The following is a 22,821-nucleotide window of genomic DNA, read 5'->3' on the forward strand; positions in this document are numbered from 1 at the left end:
AAGCTATGTGATTCAAGTAATAAAAATTTTGTATAAATGGCTTTTCCCCGACATGGCAAACATTTCATGTGTATTGGAAAAAAGGTAGGAGAGCAGTGAATGATCGAATTTGTGAAGGATTGCTTTTTACAACTGAATCATGCTGCAAAGAACTATGAACAAAGTATTAGTGTGCACACACTTACTGTATTTTCACATGAGAAGAAAGAAGCTGAATTTGGAAAGGTCCCCTGAAATCTATGGGTGGACATGCATTTACACTAAGGGAAGGTTATAAAAAGTGTAAAAGAGAGAAGAGACATAATGTATGGTTTTAACAAGACACAAGAGAAGAGCAGAAGTGCTTCTATGAGCTAAGTCCAAAGAAAACAGAAAAGACACTTAGATTAATAAGAATGGGGTAATTAGTAGGGAAAAATGATCTAATTAATAGAAAAACTGACAACTAAACATGCAAGGGAGTTATTTATACAGAGATGTCCTGGTTTATCTTGTATCATATTCACAGTATGTGGTCTTGTGTTGAGGTATACATACAGATAGATTTTCATTGTTTTACATTCAGCCTTAAATTTGGCCAGCACTGTTTACTGAAAATTCTCTTTTCTACAATGTCTACTCTTATATTCTGTGTTAAAATGTGATGCCCATATGTGTGTGCACTTATTTCTGGGTTTTAATTTGATTCCATTGATCAATACATTTTTATCTCAATAATTTTGTTTTATTACTATAGCACTGTGATGTCTTGGCATGTGAAAAGGTTATAGCTCCAGCAGTACTTTTATGATAGTAAAGTAAAGTCTTACTAGTTCAGTAAGAAAAAAGCATAATCATAATATATTGGGTAAAAAGTTATTTTAATTAAAATAAAGACAGTCTTTTTGACTACTTTTAATGTCAATCACCTTTCTCAATTGTTTGGTAAACAATCAATGATTGTATAGAGTTCATGAAGACAAAATATTTGTGGTAGAAAGTAGCACGTTGCTGGTACATATCCCCCCAAAGCTACTACATATGTAATGTGGAAGTGTTTACTGGCAATAATAATCTTCAAGGCACAACGTACATAGCAGTAGATTGGGAACACACATTATAAGAGGCATAAGGATAGGAGTACATTGCTACATTGTGTTTCCTAGTGAAATCAGAAGCTATATCCATAGTCACCAACATGACTGCCCAAATATATGCTGAGCATGCAACACTAATGGACATTTGAAAGTGGATGAGGAAATTTCTATGATGTCCCAGTGTATTAAAACAATAGCACATGAGCAAAGAAGGAAGAAGTGATGTGGGCCTTTTCCAGAAAAGAACAAACTAATTAGCTGTCCGGTGTCAAATATTCAGCCCTACAAATATACACACATATAAACATATATGTATAATTTTTTGTGCATATATTATAGAGATATATTATTTTATATGTGATATTATACAGAATGAAAAGGCTATATTTAGAAATGTATGTGCACCTGTATTCATACATAAGAATTAATAACAAAAGAGACCAAGATATGGGGGAAAGAAGGGAGTATAAATAGGAGGACTTATAGGAAAGGAAGGGAAGAAGAATGCAACAATTATATTATAATTTTACAAATAAAAATTTAAAAAGTGTTTAAATTCAGAGGAACTCAAAGAGGAGAAGACTTTTTAGAACTACCATTTCTCACAATAAGCAAATGTGACATTATCACTTAGTGAAATTGCATTAGTCAAAATTTTATATTACAAACAATTGAAACCCACTAATATCTGTCTCCTTGGGCAAGTAGAACAAGATTGGCAAATCTGGTAAAAATGAGATAAGGAATTTCTTATCATTCTTATGCTGGTTGGTTTAGTGTCACTACTAACTAATGCTTAGTGCAGTGTTTTTCACATCTATCTATCTGCCTGATTTTCTTAGATCACCTTCCAGACAGCAATAAATCTGACAGCCTGTACCATGTATACACCCCATGGCTCTTCTGAAAGTGACAGACACTATACTTAACTAAAGCTTGAAAGATGTCAGCTTAGTGTTCTGATTTCCTGAGAGATAGCCACCATGAAATCAAACAGACTTTGAGAAGTAGACCCACTAAGAATAAACAAAGTCACAGAAATCTCAGAAGTATACAAAAGTATACCATTGATAGATGGGAAGTGGAAGCCTGAATAACCAACTGCAGTGTTTACTTTAGAGCTGGTATACCACACGACAGTGGAGGAAGATTGTCTTTTTTCATTGCTCTGTTTTGTTTTCCCATCCTCTTTTTCTTCCTTTATCATTTCTATTCTCCCTTTGTCAATTTTTTTGTATCCTGTCTTCTATTTTTCTGCATTTCTTTCTTCAAAAAGCATCTTATTGAAGTCCAGGCTATAATAAACACTTTATTCATGCATAGTCTTTTTGATTGCTAGGATTACAATTGTGTGGCTCACTGCTTAACATAGCTTTTATTTTCTTTTTCTGTAATTGGATATTATTTTTTATTTACATTTCAAATGTCATCATCTTTCCCAGTTTCCAATCCATAAACCCTGTATACTATCCCCCTCTGCTTCTTCTATGAGGATGCCACCAGATAACCACCCACACCTTCCCATCTCCCTGCCCTGACATTCCTCTACACTGGGACATCGAGCCTTGGCAGGACCAAGAGCTTCTCCTCCCATTGGTGCCCAACAAGGCCATCCTCTACTACATATGCAGCTGGAGCCATAGGTCTGTCCATGTGTACTCTTTGGGTGGTGGTTTAGTCCCCGGGAGCTCTGGTTGATTACTATTGTTCTTATGGGGTTGCAAGCCTGTTCAGTTCCATCAATTCTTTCTCTAACTCCTGTAATTGGGACCCCATTTTCAGTTTAATGGTTTACTGGTAGCATTCGCCTCTGTATTTGTCATGCTCTGCAGAGCTTCTCAGAAGACAGCTATATGAGACTTCTGTCAGCATGTACTTTTTGCATCAACAATATTGTCTGGCTTTGGTGGCAGTATGTGTATAGTATGGATCCACAGTTGGGGCAGGCTCTGAATGGCCATTTTTTCAGATTCTGTTCCAAACTCTGTCTCTATATCTCCTCCTATGAATGTTTTTGTTCCCCCTTTTAAGAAGGACTGAAGCATCTGTACTTTGTTTTACCTTCTTCTTGAGCATCATAGGGTCTGTGGATTGTATCTTGGGTATTTCGAGCTTTGAGGCTAATATCCACTTATCAGTGAGTATATGCCATGTGTGTTCTTTTGTGACTAGGTTACCTCACACAGGACGATATTTTCCAGTTCAATTGATTTGCCTATGAATTTCATGAAGTTGTTGTTTTTAATAACTGAGTAGTACTTCATTGTGTGCAAGTACCACATTTTTTGTATTTATTACTCTGTTGAAGGACATCTGGGTCCTTTCCAACTTTTGGCTATCATAAATAAGACCACTATGAACTTAGTACAGCATGTGTCCTTGTTATGTGTTGAAGCATGGTTTGGGTATATGCCCAGGAGTGGTGTAGCTGGGTCCTCAGGTAGCCCTATGTCCAATTTTTCTTAGGAACCTCCAGATTGATCTCCAGAGTGGTTATACCAGTCTGCAATCCCACCAACAATGGAGAAGTGTTCCTCTTTCTCCACATCCTCCCCAGCATCTGTTGTCACCTGAGTTTTTGAACTTAGCCATTCTGACTGGTGGGGGATGGACTCAGGGTTGTTTTGATTTGCATTTCCCTCATGACTAAGGATGTCATGGCTAAGGGTTATCTATGTTGTTGATTTTCTCAAAGAACCAGCTCTTGGTTTTGCTGATTCTTTCTATAGTACTTTTTGTTTCAACTTGGTTGATTTCAGCCCTGACTTTATTTCCTGTTGTCAACTCCTCTTGGGTCTCTTTTCTTCTTTTTGTTCCAGACCTTTTAGGTATCCTGTCAAGATGCTAATGTATGTTCTATCCAATTTCTTTTTGGAGGCACTCGGAGCTATGAGTTTTCCTCTTAGCACTGCTTTCATTATGTCCCATAAGTTTGAGTATGTTGTGCCGTCATTGTCAATAAATTCTAAAATGTCTTTAATTCTCTTCTTTCTTTTGTCTTTGACCAAGATATCGTTGATTAGAGCATTGTTCAACTTCCATGTGTCTGTGTGCTTTCTGCCATTTTTGTTGTTATTGAAGACCATCCTTAGTCCAGGACGTATGGAATTATTTCAATTTTCGTGTATCTGTTGAGGCCTGTTTTGTGACAGATTATATGGTCAATTTTGGAGAAGGTACCATGAGGTGCTAAGAAGAAGGTATATCCTTTGTTTTTCAGGATGAAATGGTCTATAAGTAGCTGTTAAATCCATTTGGTTCAAAACTTCTGTTAGCTTTTCTATGTCTCTCTTCAGTTTCTGTTTCCATGATCTGTCCATTGATGAGAGTGGTATGTTGAAATTTTCCACTATTTTTATGTGAGGTGCAATGTGTGATTTGAGCTTTAATAAGATTTATTTTCTGAGTGTAGGTGTCCTTGCAATTGGAGCATATACATTCAGGATTGAGAGTTCATTTTGGTGGATTTTTCCTTTGATGAATATGAAGTGGCCTTCCTTATCTTTTTTGATAAATTTTCATTGAAATCGATTTTATTTGATATTAGAATGGCTATTCCAGCTTGTTTCTTGTGACCGTTTGCTTGGAAAATTGTTTTCTAGCCTTTTACCGGTAGTAACTGTCTTTGTTGTCACTGAGGTGTGTTTCCTGTATACAGCAAAATGCTGGGTTGTCTTTAAGTATCCATTCTGTTAGTCTGTGTCTTTTTATTGGGGAATTGTTTCCATTGTTGTTAAGAGATATTAAGCAATAGTGATTGTTGTTTCTTGTTATTTTTGTTGTTAGAGGTAGAATATGGTTGTGTGACTCTCTTCTTTTGGGTTTGTTGCAAGAAAATTAAGTTCTTTCCTTTTCTCATGTGTAGTTTTCTCCCATTGTGTTGGAGTTTTCCATCTATTATCCTTTTTAGGGCTGGATTTGTGGAAAGCTACTATGAAATTTGGAATGGAATATCTTGGTTTCTCCATCTATGTTAATTGAGTTTTGCTGGATATTGTATTCTGCGCTGTCATTTGTATTCTCTTGGGTTCTGTATGACATCTTCCCAGTATTTTCTGTCTTTCATAGTCTGATATGAGAAATTTGGTATAATTCTGATAGGTCTTCCTTTATATGTTACTCGACCTTTTCCCCTTACTGTTTTTAATATTCTTTCATTGTTTTGTACATTATGTGACAGGAGGAATTTCTTTTCTGGTCCAATCTATTTGGAGTTCTATAGGCTTCTTCTGTGTTTACGGGCATCTCTTTCTGTAGATTGGGTAAGTTTTCTTCTATAATTTTGTTGAAGATATTTACCAGACTTTTAATTTGCAAATCTTCTCTCTTCCTTACCAAACCTTCCTTAGGTTTGATCTTCTCATTGTGTCCTGAATTTTCTGGATGGTTTGCTTTAGGAGGTTTTTTTTTTTTTTTTTGCATTTTACATGTTCTATTATGGTTGTGTCACTGTTTTCAATGGTATCTTCTGCCCCTGAAATTCTCTATTCTATCTCTTGTATTCTGTTGGTGATACTTGTGTCTATGCCTCCTGATTGCTTTCTTAGGTTTTTCTATCTCCAGGGTAACTCCCTTTATAATTTCTTTATTAGTTTTATTTCCATTTTTAAATCCTGGATGGTGTTCTTCTATTCCTTCACATGTTTGGTTGTTTTTTCCTGTAATTCTTTAAGGGATCTTTGTGTTTCCTCTTTAAGGGCTTCTAGTTGTTAACTTGTGTTGTCCTGTATTTCTTTAAGGGAGTTATTTATGTCCTTCTTAAAGTCCTCTATAATCATTGTGAAATGTGATTTTAAATCCAAATCTTGCTTTTCTGGTGTGTTGAGATATAAAGTATTTGCTTTGGTGGGAGAACTGAGCTCTGCTGATGCCAAATAGTCTTGGTTTTTGTTGTTTGGTTCCTATGCTTTCCTCTCACTATATTGTTGTCTCTGAGGTTAGTTTGTCTTGCTGTCTATGACAGTGACTTGGCCCTCCTGTAACCCTGTGTGCTAGCACTCCTTAAGACCACCTTTCTCCCAGTGGGATCTGGATAAAAAGACCTGTGGGCAGGTTCATCTCTAGGCACAGGCAGAAACCAGGAGGGTCCTGTCTCATATCACTCCTGGATTCGTATGTCCTGAGGGCTCCAGGGGGGTTCTCAGAGCAGGCGTGGTGGTCTTATCTTTGCTCTCAGGAGTGTCAGCACTCCTGAAGACTGGCCCCGAGCTATGGCCACAGGCAGAGACCAGAGGAATCATCTCCCTGACTGCTCCTAGGATCCTGTGTACAGAGGACTCTAGGCAGGTTCCTCTTGGGCTAGGAATGTGAGCAGAAGTGGTGTTCTCCCCTGAGCTCACAGGATTGTCTGCACTTCTGGGAGTCCAGCTCTCTCCACCATGGGATTTGGGTATAGAAAGCTGTAGGACCAGGTCAGCTCTGGGAGCAAGCAGAAACTGGAAGGTTGCCATAATTTCTTATGTAAAATTTTTTAAAATGTTATTTTCAAGACTGAGAATTCATAGAGATACATGAAGTTATAGTTATAGAGATATGCATGTAGTTGTAGGCTTGATTGGGTAGAAAATTGGGTTGGAGGTAAGCTATTAATTACAAAGCAGATCAAAAATGTATTTGGGTGGAGAAATGGCTGGCAGTAAAGTCCTAGTGTTATAGCCATAATTTAGATTCTTGTATCAAGCCTAAATGCTGGGTGCATACAGCCTTCTACCTAGTACACAGGAGGTTCCCAATGCAAGGTTGACTAAGCAAATCTGCAACTCACAGATTCAGATGAGAGACTTTGTCAATATATAAGGTAGAGAATAACAGAAGAAAATATTCAACCCAGAATCCTCATCTACACAAACACCTGTAAATGTGTATGCTTGTACATACATGCAAACATGTATAACACACATACTCATCTCACAATTATACATGTACAAAATAAATGACAAATTTCTAAGAGATAAAAAGCTATGCATTCAGAAACTTTATTGTTCCTTGTTGATTAGGTCTTTGGCAGACAATAATAGCAAGATCATATCAATAATTCTCACTGGCAAAGGCATTGATAATTGCAGAGTTGAGTCTTGACTGTTTATGCTAAAATTTTGAAGAAGAAAACACAACAAAATCATCATAGTAATTCCACTTAAAACATAATGATTAAATGTTAATCTATTCATTTCCAAATGTGCAGCATTGATGAAGGTAATTGTTTTATTTATGTAAAAATGCATGTCAGTACTTTAGAGATTAATACTGATATGAGTTTCTAGCACTATTAAGCTCCCTGGCTCACTCATGCACAATGTAATTGATATATAAAAACAGTAAGAGGGAATCTCCAGTGCCTTATCTTCCTGTCTTACTTACTTTGCCACTCTGATTTATTCTTCTTGTTTTAAAATTGGACTGTGTGATTTACTTTTGCAGAGCTAGAGTAACCATTCTCAAAGAAGATACAGACTTTATGCTTTATATGGGACTTGATTATTTCACCACCGCATGTATTTTTATGTACTTTCTCATCATAAAAAAATAAGAAAAATGACAGTTAGAACTAGAAAAACAATTCCCTTTGTATCGTTGGCTAAAGCTCATGTTTACTACGTGCATTCAATCCTTCACCAACCCCTTATATTTAGCTTACCATGGTTGTCTTCTGTGCATGTTGTGCTGTATACACAGTAATCTTGTCAACATTTCCAAGGAATGACTTCAATTGTCTCATTTCCTCCCTAAGCTTAAAATGTACTCAAATATTGCAGAACTTAATTCTATCTTTAGTGAGGCTCTGGGTGGAGAAAGATTTTGACATTTTCATTTGGCTATTTATAGTTGAATTTTGAAAGTCACTTTGCACATAGAATTGAAGGCCAGATGAATGAGGAAAGTAGGATAAACATCTAGAAAAGCAATTCTTTCCATGGAATTAATTTACCATTTCAGATATAAATATCATAGTGCACCTATTTACATGAGATATTGAGGAAATAAGATGGGAATCAGTGGAATGGTGTGTTTCAACAGTTCCGTTTCACTCTTCTGCTTATTTCTGCATTGGTGAGATGGGGATAAGTGTTCGGCATTAGTTTCACCATTGGAGCAAGCAGAATTACAACTGTTTACAGGCTCCTTTTGGAAAAAACTACATTCAGGTTATAAGTTCCATTTGGTTTATAAAGTGATGGGATTTCCTTTTTCAGAAACATGACAGACTACCAACATAGGAAAAGGGCAAATGATACTATCATAAGACTTCAGAGAATACATGAGTAACATGTACTAGAATCCACACACTATAAAGAAGAAAATTTAATTTAATTTTCTGATTATCACGTAAAGATATAGAAAGCATTACAATTGGACAGACCTAATCAGTACATGTCCATTTTATGTTAAAAATAATACATAATTCAAGCCCTTCTTTGAACAAATACATCTAGTAACTTGGAATAGAAATTCCTTTGCAGGGAAGAAAATCTGTCACGAAAGAGGTTTGTCATATAAATAAAAATAAAGCAGCTACAACTGCTCTGTGATAACCATAGCGAGAACTGTGTTCTTTCAGAAATATAAAGAAACTACTGAATTCCTAGTCATTTTTCATTTTGTCCTTTATTGAAGGAAAGAAAATAATGCCTTTATTGTTGCCCTTTGCTTACTGATGTCTTACTCAAAAAATTCCAATAATATTACTATTCCAGATGAAATATATGAACATCCTGTAATTATGTTTATGAATTTGTCTACTGGTGAAGACTGATCACATGTATATCTGAAATATATTTTATTGGGATACATACAAAATACATACCCATATTTCCAACCAAAATATAGCTGTGGGAGAGTCCTAGAGAAGAGAGATTACAAACTATCTTATAACATTTGATTTAAATCCTGAAAGATTTTGTCATTCCATTTTGAAAGTTCTCTAGGAAAAGGATTCATTTTCCCTTTCACATATTACTCATGAGATTACCTTCTTTTTGTTTATAGACTCCAAGAAAATCCAAGCAAATCCATCTGCCAAGCTGTTCCACTTCAGCCCAATACATTTTCCTTTGGCAAACGTTTGCAACCTGTCAGTGTTACTAACTATAACACTCTCCAGCCTGCTAGCTGCCAAGGAGACAACAGGAAATACCCATTGTAGTAAAAGAGTTTATAGTGTTAAAACTTATTTTCCAGGAGCAGAAATCTGGTCTCCTCAACAGGCAACTGTAAAACACTTTATGATTAGAAGAAAACATGTTTCTTTTTCATTCACACTTCTTCACAGTATCCAGACATTAAAATGTGGTATCTGAAATCAATGGCAATCAGCATTTATAAAAATAACAGGATATTGGTGCTTCTGAGAATGAACCAGTTAAAACAGAAAAACAGGGAGAGCTGTGACTAAAGCTATGTTCTCTAAATGTACAAACCTATGTTCTCTAAAAATTGATCTTGCATTGTTATAAATTTCTCTTGTGTGTGGTCTGACAATAAAAATGTCATTGTTCGTGCCCGTTCTTCAGAACTCTGGAATATATTAATGACAACTTGTTTGCAGGTGTGCCTTTAAAAACGTTTTTGTCTCAAATCTTCTCTAATTTTTAAGTTTATAGACATCCACAAGATAAATGTGAGTGGCCAGAATAAATAAAAGCTCCCTCTTAAGTAAGTTCAGTAGTTGTGTCCAATTGAAAGAAGAGTTTGCCAGGAAGAAAAGCCCTTAATCTATTTCCCAGCCAAAGGAAAATATCATCAGGAAAAAGTATTCCCAGAGCAGAGAGAACAAAGTGCTCCATTCACAAAGTGGAGGATGCCAAGGACAACCGGGCTGTTTATTGGAATCTGAGGAATAGCTCTGATTGCAAAATGTTTGATTTTGAGTGGGGCTAAAATTTACTTTGTACATAGCACAACTTAGTAAAATCAGGTAGAACAGATATTTGCTTGCTATCTTCCCAACGAATTGTTCACCGTTTTGTATTACTTCATATTATCTTAGTTTTAAATTTATGTCTATCAAAATGATTTCTGTTTTTGTATTATATTTTATTTTATTTTTTAGTAACAGTGTGACAATCACTCTAAAATATATCAAAATACCTATTTTATTCTTTTGGCTGCCGTGTGTGTGTGTGTGTGTGTGTGTGTGTGTGTGTGTGTGTGTGTGTGTGTGTGTTGGCACTTTCGTGTCCATACATTAGGCTCCTGTACAGAAGTTAATATTTATCAGAATCCATTTGTAAATTGCTTCTATTTATGTATTTCTTTCAAGAGAAATTTCTTTGTTTTGAACAGAGAATATATCTGGGCCCATTTTATTTTGTTTTGCTTTGTTTTGTTTTGTATTTTTTGAATAGGATCTGATATCCAAACTATTATTTTCATGCCTGAAAGACAAATACAATCAACTGAGCCACTTCCCAAAGGCCAGAAACTTTATTGTTACAATGTTAGCTCTTGATTCTGAAAATATAATAGCCCTCTCTCTCTCTCTCTCTCTCTCTCTCTCTCTCTCTCTCTCTCTCTCTCCCTCCCTTCCTCCCTCCCTCCCTCCATCTGTCTTTCCCTCTCTCTTTCTTTGTCTACCCTACCCTCTACTCACATCCACCCTTTCCTTCCTGTGTAATTTACTGGAAAGATATTACAGGTACGTATGCAAACTAAGTAGTATGGTGCATTTTCAGTTCTTGATACTGGGAGATGGGAGGAGTGGTACCGGAGGTGTCTAAATAAGTTTTGGCTACATAGCTAAATTGAAGTCTGCCCAAGCTACTAGAGATTCTGTTTTAACACAAGAATACAGAATCAAAATAGTTAATCCACTCCAAATAGAGAGATCTTCAATGTGGGAAAAATGATTTTCTTCAAATATAGCTTAATGAGCCAATTAATTTATGAAGATGGATACAGAAACATGGCTGACACATAGGTAAATGCATAGCAAGAATTCCTGGGCAACTCATAGTCAGCTGCTCTGCTGATGATTTCCACCTATAACAAGGATATATATTAAAAGATGAAATACTGAAGAGTCCCTTGGCTATGAAGAGTGAATTAATCAAGTGTGTCTTTGAAGAGGAGGAATGCATATTAGTAAGGTGACTGATGACCCTAGTACACACCAATATGCTGAGAACTCCAACAATCGATGTCGACAAACTGCAGAGCTGTTAACATGTTGCTGCTCAATGGAGGAAGCTAGATCTTTCCTTGTTCACTCCGGTTTGAAGGCCTAGATACCTCAATTATGGCTTTTCCTTTATGTATCTTTTTATCTTGGCCACAGCTTGGAGTTCTGACTATTCTGAAAAAGTGCTTTCTTCTCCACTTAGTGTTTTCAGAAAACATTTTCATAGGTCTGTTCAGAAGCCTATCAATTATTCGATCAAGAATTTAATCATGTCAACAATTACTGTTAAACATCACAACTGTCTATAATACCAAATAGCTAAATAGCTGATTCAAGAACTCTCTCTCTCTCTCTCTCTCTCTCTCTCTCTCTCTCTCTCTCTCTCACACACACACACACACACACACACACACACACACAGCCAATAGGTCACACAAATGAAGTTTTTCAGCACTGATGAGGAATGACATATAATGTCAGTAAGAACATAAACTGACTATGAAAGTCTAGACAAGAGCTTTTCACTTCCCGTTAAGAAATGAACACAACTCAAAGATTACACCAAATTACATGTGTTCTCCTTTGTTGGATAAGTTTGTTTTATGATAGGAGTTTTAATACAATCTTGTCTGAGCTTCACTAAAGACTGTATAGAAACATTGTGTTGAATGCAAAAGTAAGCATTCTTGGGTTAGATGATAAATCGCTTTCATTTGGGAAGAGAAGTTGAAAGTGATGAAATCCTCAGATCTTTGAACAGAAGAGGACACAACATGAAAGGGCCATCTTGAGGTGGATGGGCAACTGTCGAGGCTGCACTGAGGCAGAAGCTAAGGACAGGGACATGACAGTGATTTTCTTCAAAGGGTGTGGGTGAGTGTGACACTCATAAGTGTTATAGTAATGCAAAGTAAAATGAAATAAAAGCTGTATGTTTTGTTTTTCTTCTCCTTTTATCCACAGAATTAGAGTCCTATTTGTCACCCTAGAAACATAACAACCCACTAGTGTAATCAAAGAGTTCTTAAGTCAAACACACACACACACACACACACTATATGTATATGTATATATGTATATATATATATGTATATATATATGATATAAAATATACAATATTATAAAAGCAAACAGAAATAATCTATAACCAGCTACGGTCAACTAGAGCTAAAATTAATATAAATTTAACAAATATATCACATATGTATTAGATATGTTATAAGACATTATAGGTATACATGTACAAAAACTATAACTTTTATAATATGGATGGAAAAGCAATCTACATAAATTTGATTTGCTAACAGTGTTTTGAACACAGCTTCAAAGTCTGTAACTAAATGTACCAAATTGTTAAATTTTATTAAAAGAAATTAAAAGATTTTGTTCTTCAAAAGTCATTACTAAGAAAATAAAAATATGTACACGTATATGAAATAAATTACTATGTATATTTTATACAAGACATATTTACAGAATATTAAAATCAGCATAGAACTCTAATTGAATGTACACTAAAATGAAAGTTTTAAATTCTGAAACATCCTTTATATGTGTTTATTAGAGAAATAAATTAAAAGATTGTCAAAATTAAGGATAATCTCTTAAAATAAGATTTGAGTAACCCTGAAGTATAACACATATATCGAGATGAGAGAAGCAGTAAACTTATTAGTTCTTGGAAAAATGAAATTGTTCATAGCTACTTTGAAAAGTCTATTTCTTTTGAAATCAATTGGATACTTTGCAGGTGACCCAGCAGTGTCATTTTGTCATTTACTCAAATGAATTGTGATCCTATAGTCATTCAAAATCTAGTATGCAAATGATCTTCCCTATATTCTTCACTGTAGCTTCAAGTTGTAAAGCACCAATGTGATTTTAAAAGTAGGAAAAATAAAAATGACATATACCCATGTAATAAAATACTACTTGATAATAACAAATGTCTTTCTTTATGTAACAACTTGAATTAGCAATAGATACATTCTGCTAACAGATGTTCAGTTACAAAAAGCAAAGGTTTTCATTTGATGAGTTTGGATACATATTGAAATATAATTTTTCACTGGTGATAACCTTCTTGGAGTTTTCTCAGGCTAGAACTTGGCTTGAAGTTATTCCCATGCTTAATACCTGTCCCATCTACCTCTCTTCCAAAATTATAATTTTTTCTCTTCAGTAAGTCATATATGATCACAAATTCCTATCTTAGTACTCACATTCCTGAAATTCAGTAAGATACAACCAAATTTAAATATCACTCTAAAAGTGTGACCTTATCAATTTTAAATTTAAAAAGGATTTTAAACTTTCAATACTACTGTAAAAATTGAAAACTATTCTTTTTAAGATATTTAGCCTAATCCATAAGACAAAATTATAATTTAAAGTTTATAAATAAATATGGATAAAACATATCTTTTGAGATTTTTTTTTAATTTTGCAATATCTGAAGTTGTCCTTATTTTAAAACATAAGGTCTACAGTTTAAGATTCTTCACGTGTAAATGAGAAATCAAACATATTAAGATTTTATAAAGATGTTGACATCATATATTCCAAAGCATATCATTTCTGACTATTAAACAATAGAGTAAAGTTATGATTAAAAATAAAAAACTTGATATCAAACTGCCTATTATGAATATTTGATGTTCTAAATGTTATTGTTAGTAATATACATACATAAACATGTATTATACATATAATTATATAGAGAGGTATATAGAAAGACAGAAAGAGAGAGACAAAGAGAGAAACATATTTAGGTTGTTTCAATAGAGGCTGTAATCAATGAAGCTACATGTTGTGATTAAATTGGTGACATTAATCATATTACCCTAGCATCTCCCTAACTTATCAAATTAAGAATAATCAACATCACAGTTATAGGTTTACTATTAGCTATACACCATAGAGTATAAACATAAATCTCATCTCTAAGTGTCATCATGGCTAAAATAGAACGTAGTGTTCAGATTAATATTCCAGTATTATTTTTCTGGACTCCTAGTTTCTTGTAAGTGCCAAACCTTATTTTTAAGAATTCTATTTGAGAGAAGTTAATGATCTTTATAGATTAATTTTACTTAAATTAAGATACTTATCATAAATGGATGAGCAAATTGAACTCACTCACAAATTGATCAAGAACTCATTTGAAAGAATGAAAAACATAAAACTACAAATGACTGAAAATAATAAGCAACCAACATCTCCCTTATTATTTTGCACATACTATCATCCTAGCCAACTATTAGTTTAAATTTTGTCTTATTTCTTAAAGCACAATTATTGCTATTTGGACATATGATTGAATCAGTATTAGTAATTTTGTGTTTCATTTAATTAAAATGAATTATTTTATGTATTTTTGTACAGTGGATTCCTAATACAATGTTTGAAGCATAGATTTATTAATTACATGTGATTTCTCCAAAAAATCAAAATTTGTGCCTTGTCTCAGTGGGAGAGAATGCGCTTATTCTCAGTAGGGAGAAACTTGCTGCCCCAGGAAAGGGGGATGCTAGCAGAGGGGAGGGTGAGGGGAAATAGGGGGAGTGAGAACTAGAGGAGGGGGACCAAGGGAAGGGGCAACATTTGGAATGTAAATAAATAAAATAATAATTAAAAGTGAACTCAGCATGGATAAGAAATAGAAGTTCACTTCCTGAAGCTGTCCTTCTAGCCTGTATTACCCATGAATAAAAGTTAGGCTTACTCATCATTTTTGCTAACCTCTTTTCTAGTTATTTGTATGTAAATCTGAGTGCCATTTTGTAGACATGATTGACATCTATAGACAATTTGCTTTAAATAGCTCATTGTTATTCTTGTGGATAAGCCTCTTCTAACTTGTCAAGACCTAAGGCACAAAAACTGAGTTTTTTCTGAAGAATTTCTATTGAATTCCTATAATTGTAAGCACCATTTCCATTCCTCTGACCAACACTGTTCATACCTTTCAGGGGTATCATTTCCATGTAAAAAACAAAACAAAACAAAAAACAATCACTTAGAATGTCTTTCTCTTCACCTCATCTAAGTGTGTGTGTACTTGTATGTGTGTCCATGTTCATATGTGTGCATCTCTATTTGTTTTATTCTCAGAAAAGCCCTATCTGGTACATAATAGTACGTAAAATAACAAATTATTATAAACTTGCATTATATCATACATTATATGTGATGTTCACAATCAAATAAATATATGAAAAAATCACTAATATCCTAATTCATAAAACTATGAGCAATCCAATTCATATATATATATATATATATATATATATCCAAACACAAAAATAGGGGACTATCATTTGCCAGTGTCCACAAGCACATCCACACTAATTGTTGGTGGGATTGCAAATTGGTATAATCACTCTGGAAATCAGTCTGGAAGTTCCTCAGAAAATAGGACATTCCACTACCTGAGGACCCAGCTATACCTCTCCTGGGCATATACCCAAATGATGCTCCAACATACAACAAAGACACATGCACCACTACGTTCATAGCAGCCTTATTATAATAGCAGAAGCTGGAAAGAACCAGATACCCTTCAACAGAGGAATGGATTCAGAAAATGTGATACATCTTCATAATGGAATACTACTCAGCGATCAAAAACAATGACTTCATGAAATTCATAGGCAAATGGATTGAACTAGAAAATATCATCCTGAGTGAGGTAACTGGATCACAGAGAAACACACATGGTATGCACTCATTGATACGTGGATATTAGCCCAAAAGCTTAAATTACCCAAGAAGCAATCCACAGACCACAGGAAGCTCAAGAAGAAGGATGACCAAAATGCAGATGCTTCACACTTTCTTAAAAGGGGAACAAAAATATCCATAACAGGGGATATGGAGGCAAAGTTTAGAGCAGAGACTGAAGGAATGGCCATTCAGAGCCTGCCCCACATGTGGCCCACATAAAACTAGGTAAGATGGATGAAGCTAAGAAGTACATTGTGACAGGAACCAGATATAGATCTCTTCTGAGAAACACAACCAGAGCATGTCAAATACAGAGGCGAATGCTAGCAGCAAACCACTGAGCTGGGAATGGGACCCCCGTTGGAGGAATTAGAGAAAGGCTTGAAGGAGCTGAAGGGACTTGCAACCCCATAAGAACAACAATGCCAACCAACCAGAGCTCTCAGGGACTAAATCACTACCCAAAGACTATACGTGGACTGACCCAGGGCTCCAAATGCATATCTAGCAAAGAATAGCCTTGTTGGGCACCAGTGGAAGGGGAAGCCCTTGGTCCTGCCAAGATTGAAACCCAGAGCAGGGGAATGTCGAGAGGATGGTAAAGCAGGGTAGATGGGAGGAACACACTTATGGGGGAGGGGAATTGAATAGGGGGCTTATGGACAGGAAAATGGGAAAGGGAATAACATTTGAAATGTAAATAAAAAATATATCTAATAAAACATTTTAAAAAGACTCAATTGTGACATTATTATGAATTATATTCAATTTACAAAAAATCAGATTTAAATATCTAACAAAAATAGAGCTGAGAGTCATCTTAAAAGGAATTGCAAAAATAATAGGTAAAACATTGACAAAATGCTATGACGAAGATATCCCTACATTGTTTTAAATATAATGAAGGAATATAACAGTATCAATATAGACAAAGGAACACTCAGCTCACTGAAAGAACAGAGGAACATGGAACCATCTTGTGCTACTAAATGTGATCGCAGTGAGAATTCAGAACAGATGACATGTTTCAAAAATACCTATTTGCCATCAGTTTAGCTTTTTTAATATCCTTAGGCTTGATTTTATATCCAACCACTTTGTTGAAGTTGTTTATCAGCTGGAGAAGTTCTCTGGTAGAATTTTTGGAGTCACTTATATATACTGCAAATAGTGATTCCTTTAATTCTACTTTGCCAGTTTGTATCCGTTGATCTCTTTTTGTTGTCTTATTGTTCTAGCTAGAACTTGGAGTACTATATTGAATATATATGTGGAGAGTGGGTATTTTTGTCTTGTCCCAGATTTTAGTGGGATTGCTTCATGTATCTCTTCATTTACTTTGATATTGGTTGTTGGTTTGTGGTAAATTGCTTTTGTTATGTTTAGGTATGGGTCTTGAATTCATGATCTCTTCAATATTTTTGACATGAAGGGGTGTTGTATTTTTTCAAATGCCTTTTCTGCATCTAAGGAGATGATCATGTGATTTTGTTAATAGATTTCCGATTATTGAAACAAACTTGCATCCCTGGGATGAAGGCTACTTGATTGTGGTATCTGATGGTTGTAATGTTTTCTTGGATTTGGTTTGTGAGAATTTTAATGAGGATTTTCACATCAATATTCATAAACAAGATTGGTCTGAAGATCTCTTTTTTGGTGGTGTCCTTGTGTGTTTCAGGTATCAGAATAATTTTGACTTCATAGAATGAATTAGTGTTCCTTCTCTTTTTGTTTTATGGAATAGTTTGAGAAATATTGGTATCAAGTCTTCTTTGAAGTTCTAGTAGAATTCTGAACTAAATCCATCTGGCCTTGGGTTTTTTTTTTAGTTGGGAAGTTTTTTTTTCCCTACATACCCAAGACTATTTGGGACATTTTTAATTCAAATTACAAATATAAACAAAAACAGTTCGTTTTAAAAGCACAGAGAAAAGCGATATATTCCCATTATTACATTTCTATGAGTTCTACTTTTTTTTTTAACTTGAGTATTTCTTATATACATTTCGAGTGTTATTCCCTTTCCCGGTTTCCGGGCAAACATCCCCATCCCCCCTCCCCTTCCTTATGGGTGTTCCCCTCCCAACCCTCCCCCCATTGCCGCCCTCCCCCCAACAATCTAGTTCACTGGGGGTTCAGTCTTAGCAGGACCCAGGGCTTAACCTTCCACTGGTGCTCTTACTAGGATATTCATTGCTACCTATGAGGTCAGAGTCCAAAGTCAGTCCATGTATAGTCTTTAGGTAGTGGCTTAGTCCCTGGAAGCTCTGGTTGCTTGGCATTGTTGTACATATGGGGTCTCGAGCCCCTTCAAGCTCTTCCAGTTCTTTCTCTGATTCCTTCAACGGGGGTCCTAATCTCAGTTCAGTGGTTTGCTTCTGGCATTCGCCTCTGTATTTGCTGTATTCTGGCTGTGTCTCTCAGGAGCGATCTACATCCGGCTCCTGTCGGTCTGCACTTCTTTGCTTCATCCATCTTGTCTAATTGGGTGGCTGTATATGTATGGGCCACATGTGGGGCAGGCTCTGAATGGGTGTTCCTTCAGTCTCTGTTTTAATCTTTGCCTCTCCCTTCCCTGCCAAGGGTATTCTTTTTCCTCATTTAAAGAAGGAGTGAAGCATTCACATTTTGATCATCCGTCTTGAGTTTCGTTTGTTCTAGGGATCTAGGGTAATTCAAGCATTTTTTCTAATAGCCACTTATCAATGAGTGCATACCATGTATGTCTTTCTGTGATTGGGTTAGCTCACTCAGGATGATATTTTCCAGTTCCAACCATTTGCCTACGAATTTCATAAACTCATTGTTTTTGATAGCTGAGTAATATTCCATTGTGTAGATGTACCACATTTTCTGTATCCATTCATCTGTTGAAGGGCATCTGGGTTCTTTCCAGTTTCTGGCTATTATAAATAAGGCTGCGATGAACATAGTGGAGCACGTGTCTCTTTTATATGTTGAGGCATCTTTTGGGTATATGCCCAAGAGAGCTATAGCTGGATCCTCAGGCAGTTCAATGTCCAATTTTCTGAGGAACCTCCAGACTGATTTCCAGAATGGTTTTACCAGTCTGCAATCCCACCAACAATGGAGGAGTGTTCCTCTTTCTCCACATCCTCGCCAGCATCTGCTGTCACCTGAGTTTTTCATCTTAGCCATTCTCACTGGTGTGAGGTGAAATCTCAGGGTTGTTTTGATTTGCATTTCCCTTATGACTAAAGATGTTGAACATTTCTTTAGGTATTTCTCAGCCATTCGGCATTCCTCAGCTGTGAATTCTTTGTTTAGCTCTGAACCCCATTTTTTAATAGAATTATTTGTTTCCCTGCGGTCTAACTTCTTGAGTTCTTTGTATATTTTGGATATAAGGCCTCTATCTGTTGTAGGATAGGTAAAGATCTTTTCCCAATCTGTTGGTTGCCGTTTTGTCCTAACGACAGTGTCCTTTGCCTTACAGAAGCTTTGCAGTTTTATGAGATCCCATTTGTCGATTCTTGATCTTAGAGCGTAAGCCATTGGTGTTTTGTTCAGGAAATTTTTTCTAGTGCCCATGTGTTCCAGATGCTTCCCTAGGTTTTCTTCTATTAGTTTGAGTGTGTCTGGTTTGATGTGGAGGTCCTTGATCCACTTGGACTTAAGCTATGTACAGGGTGATAAGAATGGATCGATCTGAATTCTTCTACATGTTGACCTCCAGTTGAACCGGCACCATTTGCTGAAAATGCTATCTTTTTTCCATTGGATGGTTTTGGCTCCTTTGTCAAAAATCAAGTGACCATAGGTGTGTGGGTTCATTTCTGGGTCTTCAATTCTATTCCATTGGTCTATCTGTCTGGCTCTGTACCAATACCATGCAGTTTTTATTTATATTGCTCTGTAATATTGCTTGAGTTCAGGGATAGTGATTCCCCCTGAAGTCCTTTTATTGTTGAGGATAGCTTTAGCTATCCTGGGTTTTTTGTTATTCCAGATGAATTTGCAAATTGTTCTGTCTAACTCTTTGAAGAATTGGATTGGTATTTGGATGGGGACTGCATTGAATTTGTAGATTGCTTTTGGTAAAATGGCCATTTTTACTATATTAATCCTGCCAATCCATGAGCATGGGAGATCTTTCCATCTTCTGAGGTCTTCTTCAATTTCTTTCTTCAGTGTCTTGAAGTTCTTATTGTACAGATCTTTTACTTGCTTGGTTAAAGTCACACCGAGGTACTTTATATTATTTGGGTCTATTATGAAGGGTGTCGTTTCCCTAATTTCTTTCTCGGCCTGTTTCTCTTTTGCATAGAGGAAGGCAACTGATTTATTTGAGTTATTTTTATACCCAGCCACTTTGCTGAGGTTGTTTATCAGCTTTAGTAGTTCTGTGGTGGAACTTTTGGGATCACTTAAATATACTATCATATCATCTGCAAATAGTGATATTTTGACTTCTTCTTTTCCGATCTCTATCTCCTTGATCTCCTTTTGTTGTCTGATTGCTCTGGCTAGAACTTCAAAAACTATATTGAATAAGTAGGGAGAGAGTGGGCAGCCTTGTCTAGTCCCTGATTTTAGTGGGATTGCTTCAAGTTTCTCTCCATTTACTTTAATGTTAGCAACTGGTTTGCTCTATATGGCTTTTACTATGTTTAGGTAAGGGCCTTGAATTCCTATTCTTTCCAGGACTTTTATCATGAAGGGGTGTTGAATTTTGTCAAATGCTTTCTCAGCATCTAATGAAATAATCATGTGGTTTTGTTCTTTCAGTTTGTTTATATAATGGATCACTTTGATGGTTTTCCGTATATTAAACCATCCCTGCATGCCTGGGATGAAGCCTACTTGATAATGGTGGATGATTGTTTTGATGTGCTCTTGGATTCGGTTTGCCAGAATTTTATTGAGTATTTTTGTGTCGATATTCATAAGGGAAATTGGTCTGAAGTTCTCTTTCTTTGTTGTGTCTTTGTGTGGTTTAGGTATAAGTAATTGTGGCTTCGTAGAACGTATTCGGTAGTGATCCATCTGTTTCAATTTTGTGGAATAGTTTGGATAATATTGGTATGAGGTCTTCTATGAAGGTTTTATAGAATTCTGCACTAAACCTGTCTGGACCTGGGCTCTTTTTAGTTGGGAGACCTTTAATGACTGCTTCTATTTCCTTAGGAGTTGTGGGGTTGTTTAACTGGTTTATCTGTTCCTGATTTAACTTCGGTACCTGGTATCTGTCTAGGAAATTGTCCATTTCCTGAAGATTTTCAAGTTTTGTTGAATATAGGTTTTTATAGTAAGATCTGATGATTTTTTTGAATTTCCTCTGAATCTGTAGTTATGTCTCCTTTTTCATTTCTGATTTTGTTAATTTGGATGCACTCTCTGTGTCCTCTCGTTAGTCTGGCTAAGGGTTTATCTATCTTGTTGATTTTCTCAAAGAACCAACTTTTTGTTCTGTTGATTCTATGGTCATTTTTGTTTCTACTTGGTTGATTTCAGCTCTGAGTTTGATTATTCCCTGCCTTCTACTCCTCCTGGGTGTATTTGCTTCTTTTTGTTCTAGAGCTTTTAGGTGTGCTGTCAAGCTGCTGACATATGCTCTTTCCTGTTTCTTTCTGCAGGCACTCAGCGCTATGAGTTTTCCTCTTAGCACAGCTTTCATTGTGTCCCATATGTTTGGGTATGTTGTACCTTCATTTTCATTAAATTCTAAAAAGTTTTTAATTTCTTTCTTTATTTCTTCCATGACCAGGTTATCATAGAGTAGAGCATTGTTCAATTTCCACGTATATGTGGGCATTCTTCCCTTATTGTTATTGAAGATCAGTTTTAGGCCATGGTGGTCCGATAGCACGCATGGGATTATTTCTATCTTTCTGTACCTGTTGAGGCCTGTTTTTTGACCAATTATATGGTCAATTTTGGAGAAAGTACCATGAGGAGCTGAGAAGAAGGTATATCCTTTTGCTTTAGGATAGAATGTTCTATAAATATCCGTTAAGTCCATTTGGCTCATGACTTCTCTTAGTCTGTCTACATCTCTGTTTCCATGATCTGTCCATTGATGAGAGTGGGGTGTTGAAATCTCCCACTATTATTGTGTGAGGTGCAATGTGTTTTTTGAGCTTTAGTAAGGTTTCTTTTACGTATGTAGGTGCCCTTGTATTTGGGGCATAGATATTTAGGATTTAGAATTCGTCTTGGTGGATTTTTCCTGTGATGAATATGAAGTGTCCTTCCTTATCTTTTTTGATGACTTTTGGTTGAAAATTGATTTTATTTGATATTAGAATGGCAACTCCAGCTTGCTTCTTCTGACCATTTGCTTGTAAAGTTGTTTTCCAGCCTTTCACTCTGAGGTAGTGTCTGTCTTTGTCTCTGAGGTGTGTTTCCTGTAGGCAGCAGAATGCAGGGTCCTCGTTGCGTATCCAGTTTGTTAATCTATTTCTTTTTATTGGGGAATTGAGGCCATTGATGTTGAGAGATATTAAGGAATAGTGATTATTGCTTCCCGTTATATTCATATTTGGATGTGAGGTTATGTTTGTGTGCTTTCATTCTCTTTGTTTTGTTGCCAAGACGATTAGTTTCTTGCTTCTTCTAGGGTATAGCTTGCCTCCTTATGTTGGGCTTTACCATTTATTATCCTTTGTAGTGCTGGATTTGTAGAAAGATATTGTGTAAATTTGGTTTTGTCATGGAATATCTTGGTGTCTCCATCTATGTTTTTTGAGAGTTTTGCAGGATACAGTAACCCGGGCTGGCATTTGTGTTCTCTTAGGGTCTGTATGACATCAGTCCAGGATCTTCTGGCCTTCATAGTTTCTGGCGAGAAGTCTGGTGTGATTCTGATAGGTCTCCCTTTATATGTTACTTGACCTTTTTCCCTTACTGCTTTTAATATTCTTTCTTTATTTTGTGCAT

The sequence above is a fragment of the Rattus norvegicus genome, chromosome 7 (genome assembly GCF_021556685.1).
Source record: "Rattus norvegicus strain SHRSP/BbbUtx chromosome 7, alternate assembly SHRSP_T2T, whole genome shotgun sequence".
Taxonomy (NCBI): Eukaryota; Metazoa; Chordata; class Mammalia; order Rodentia; family Muridae; genus Rattus; species Rattus norvegicus.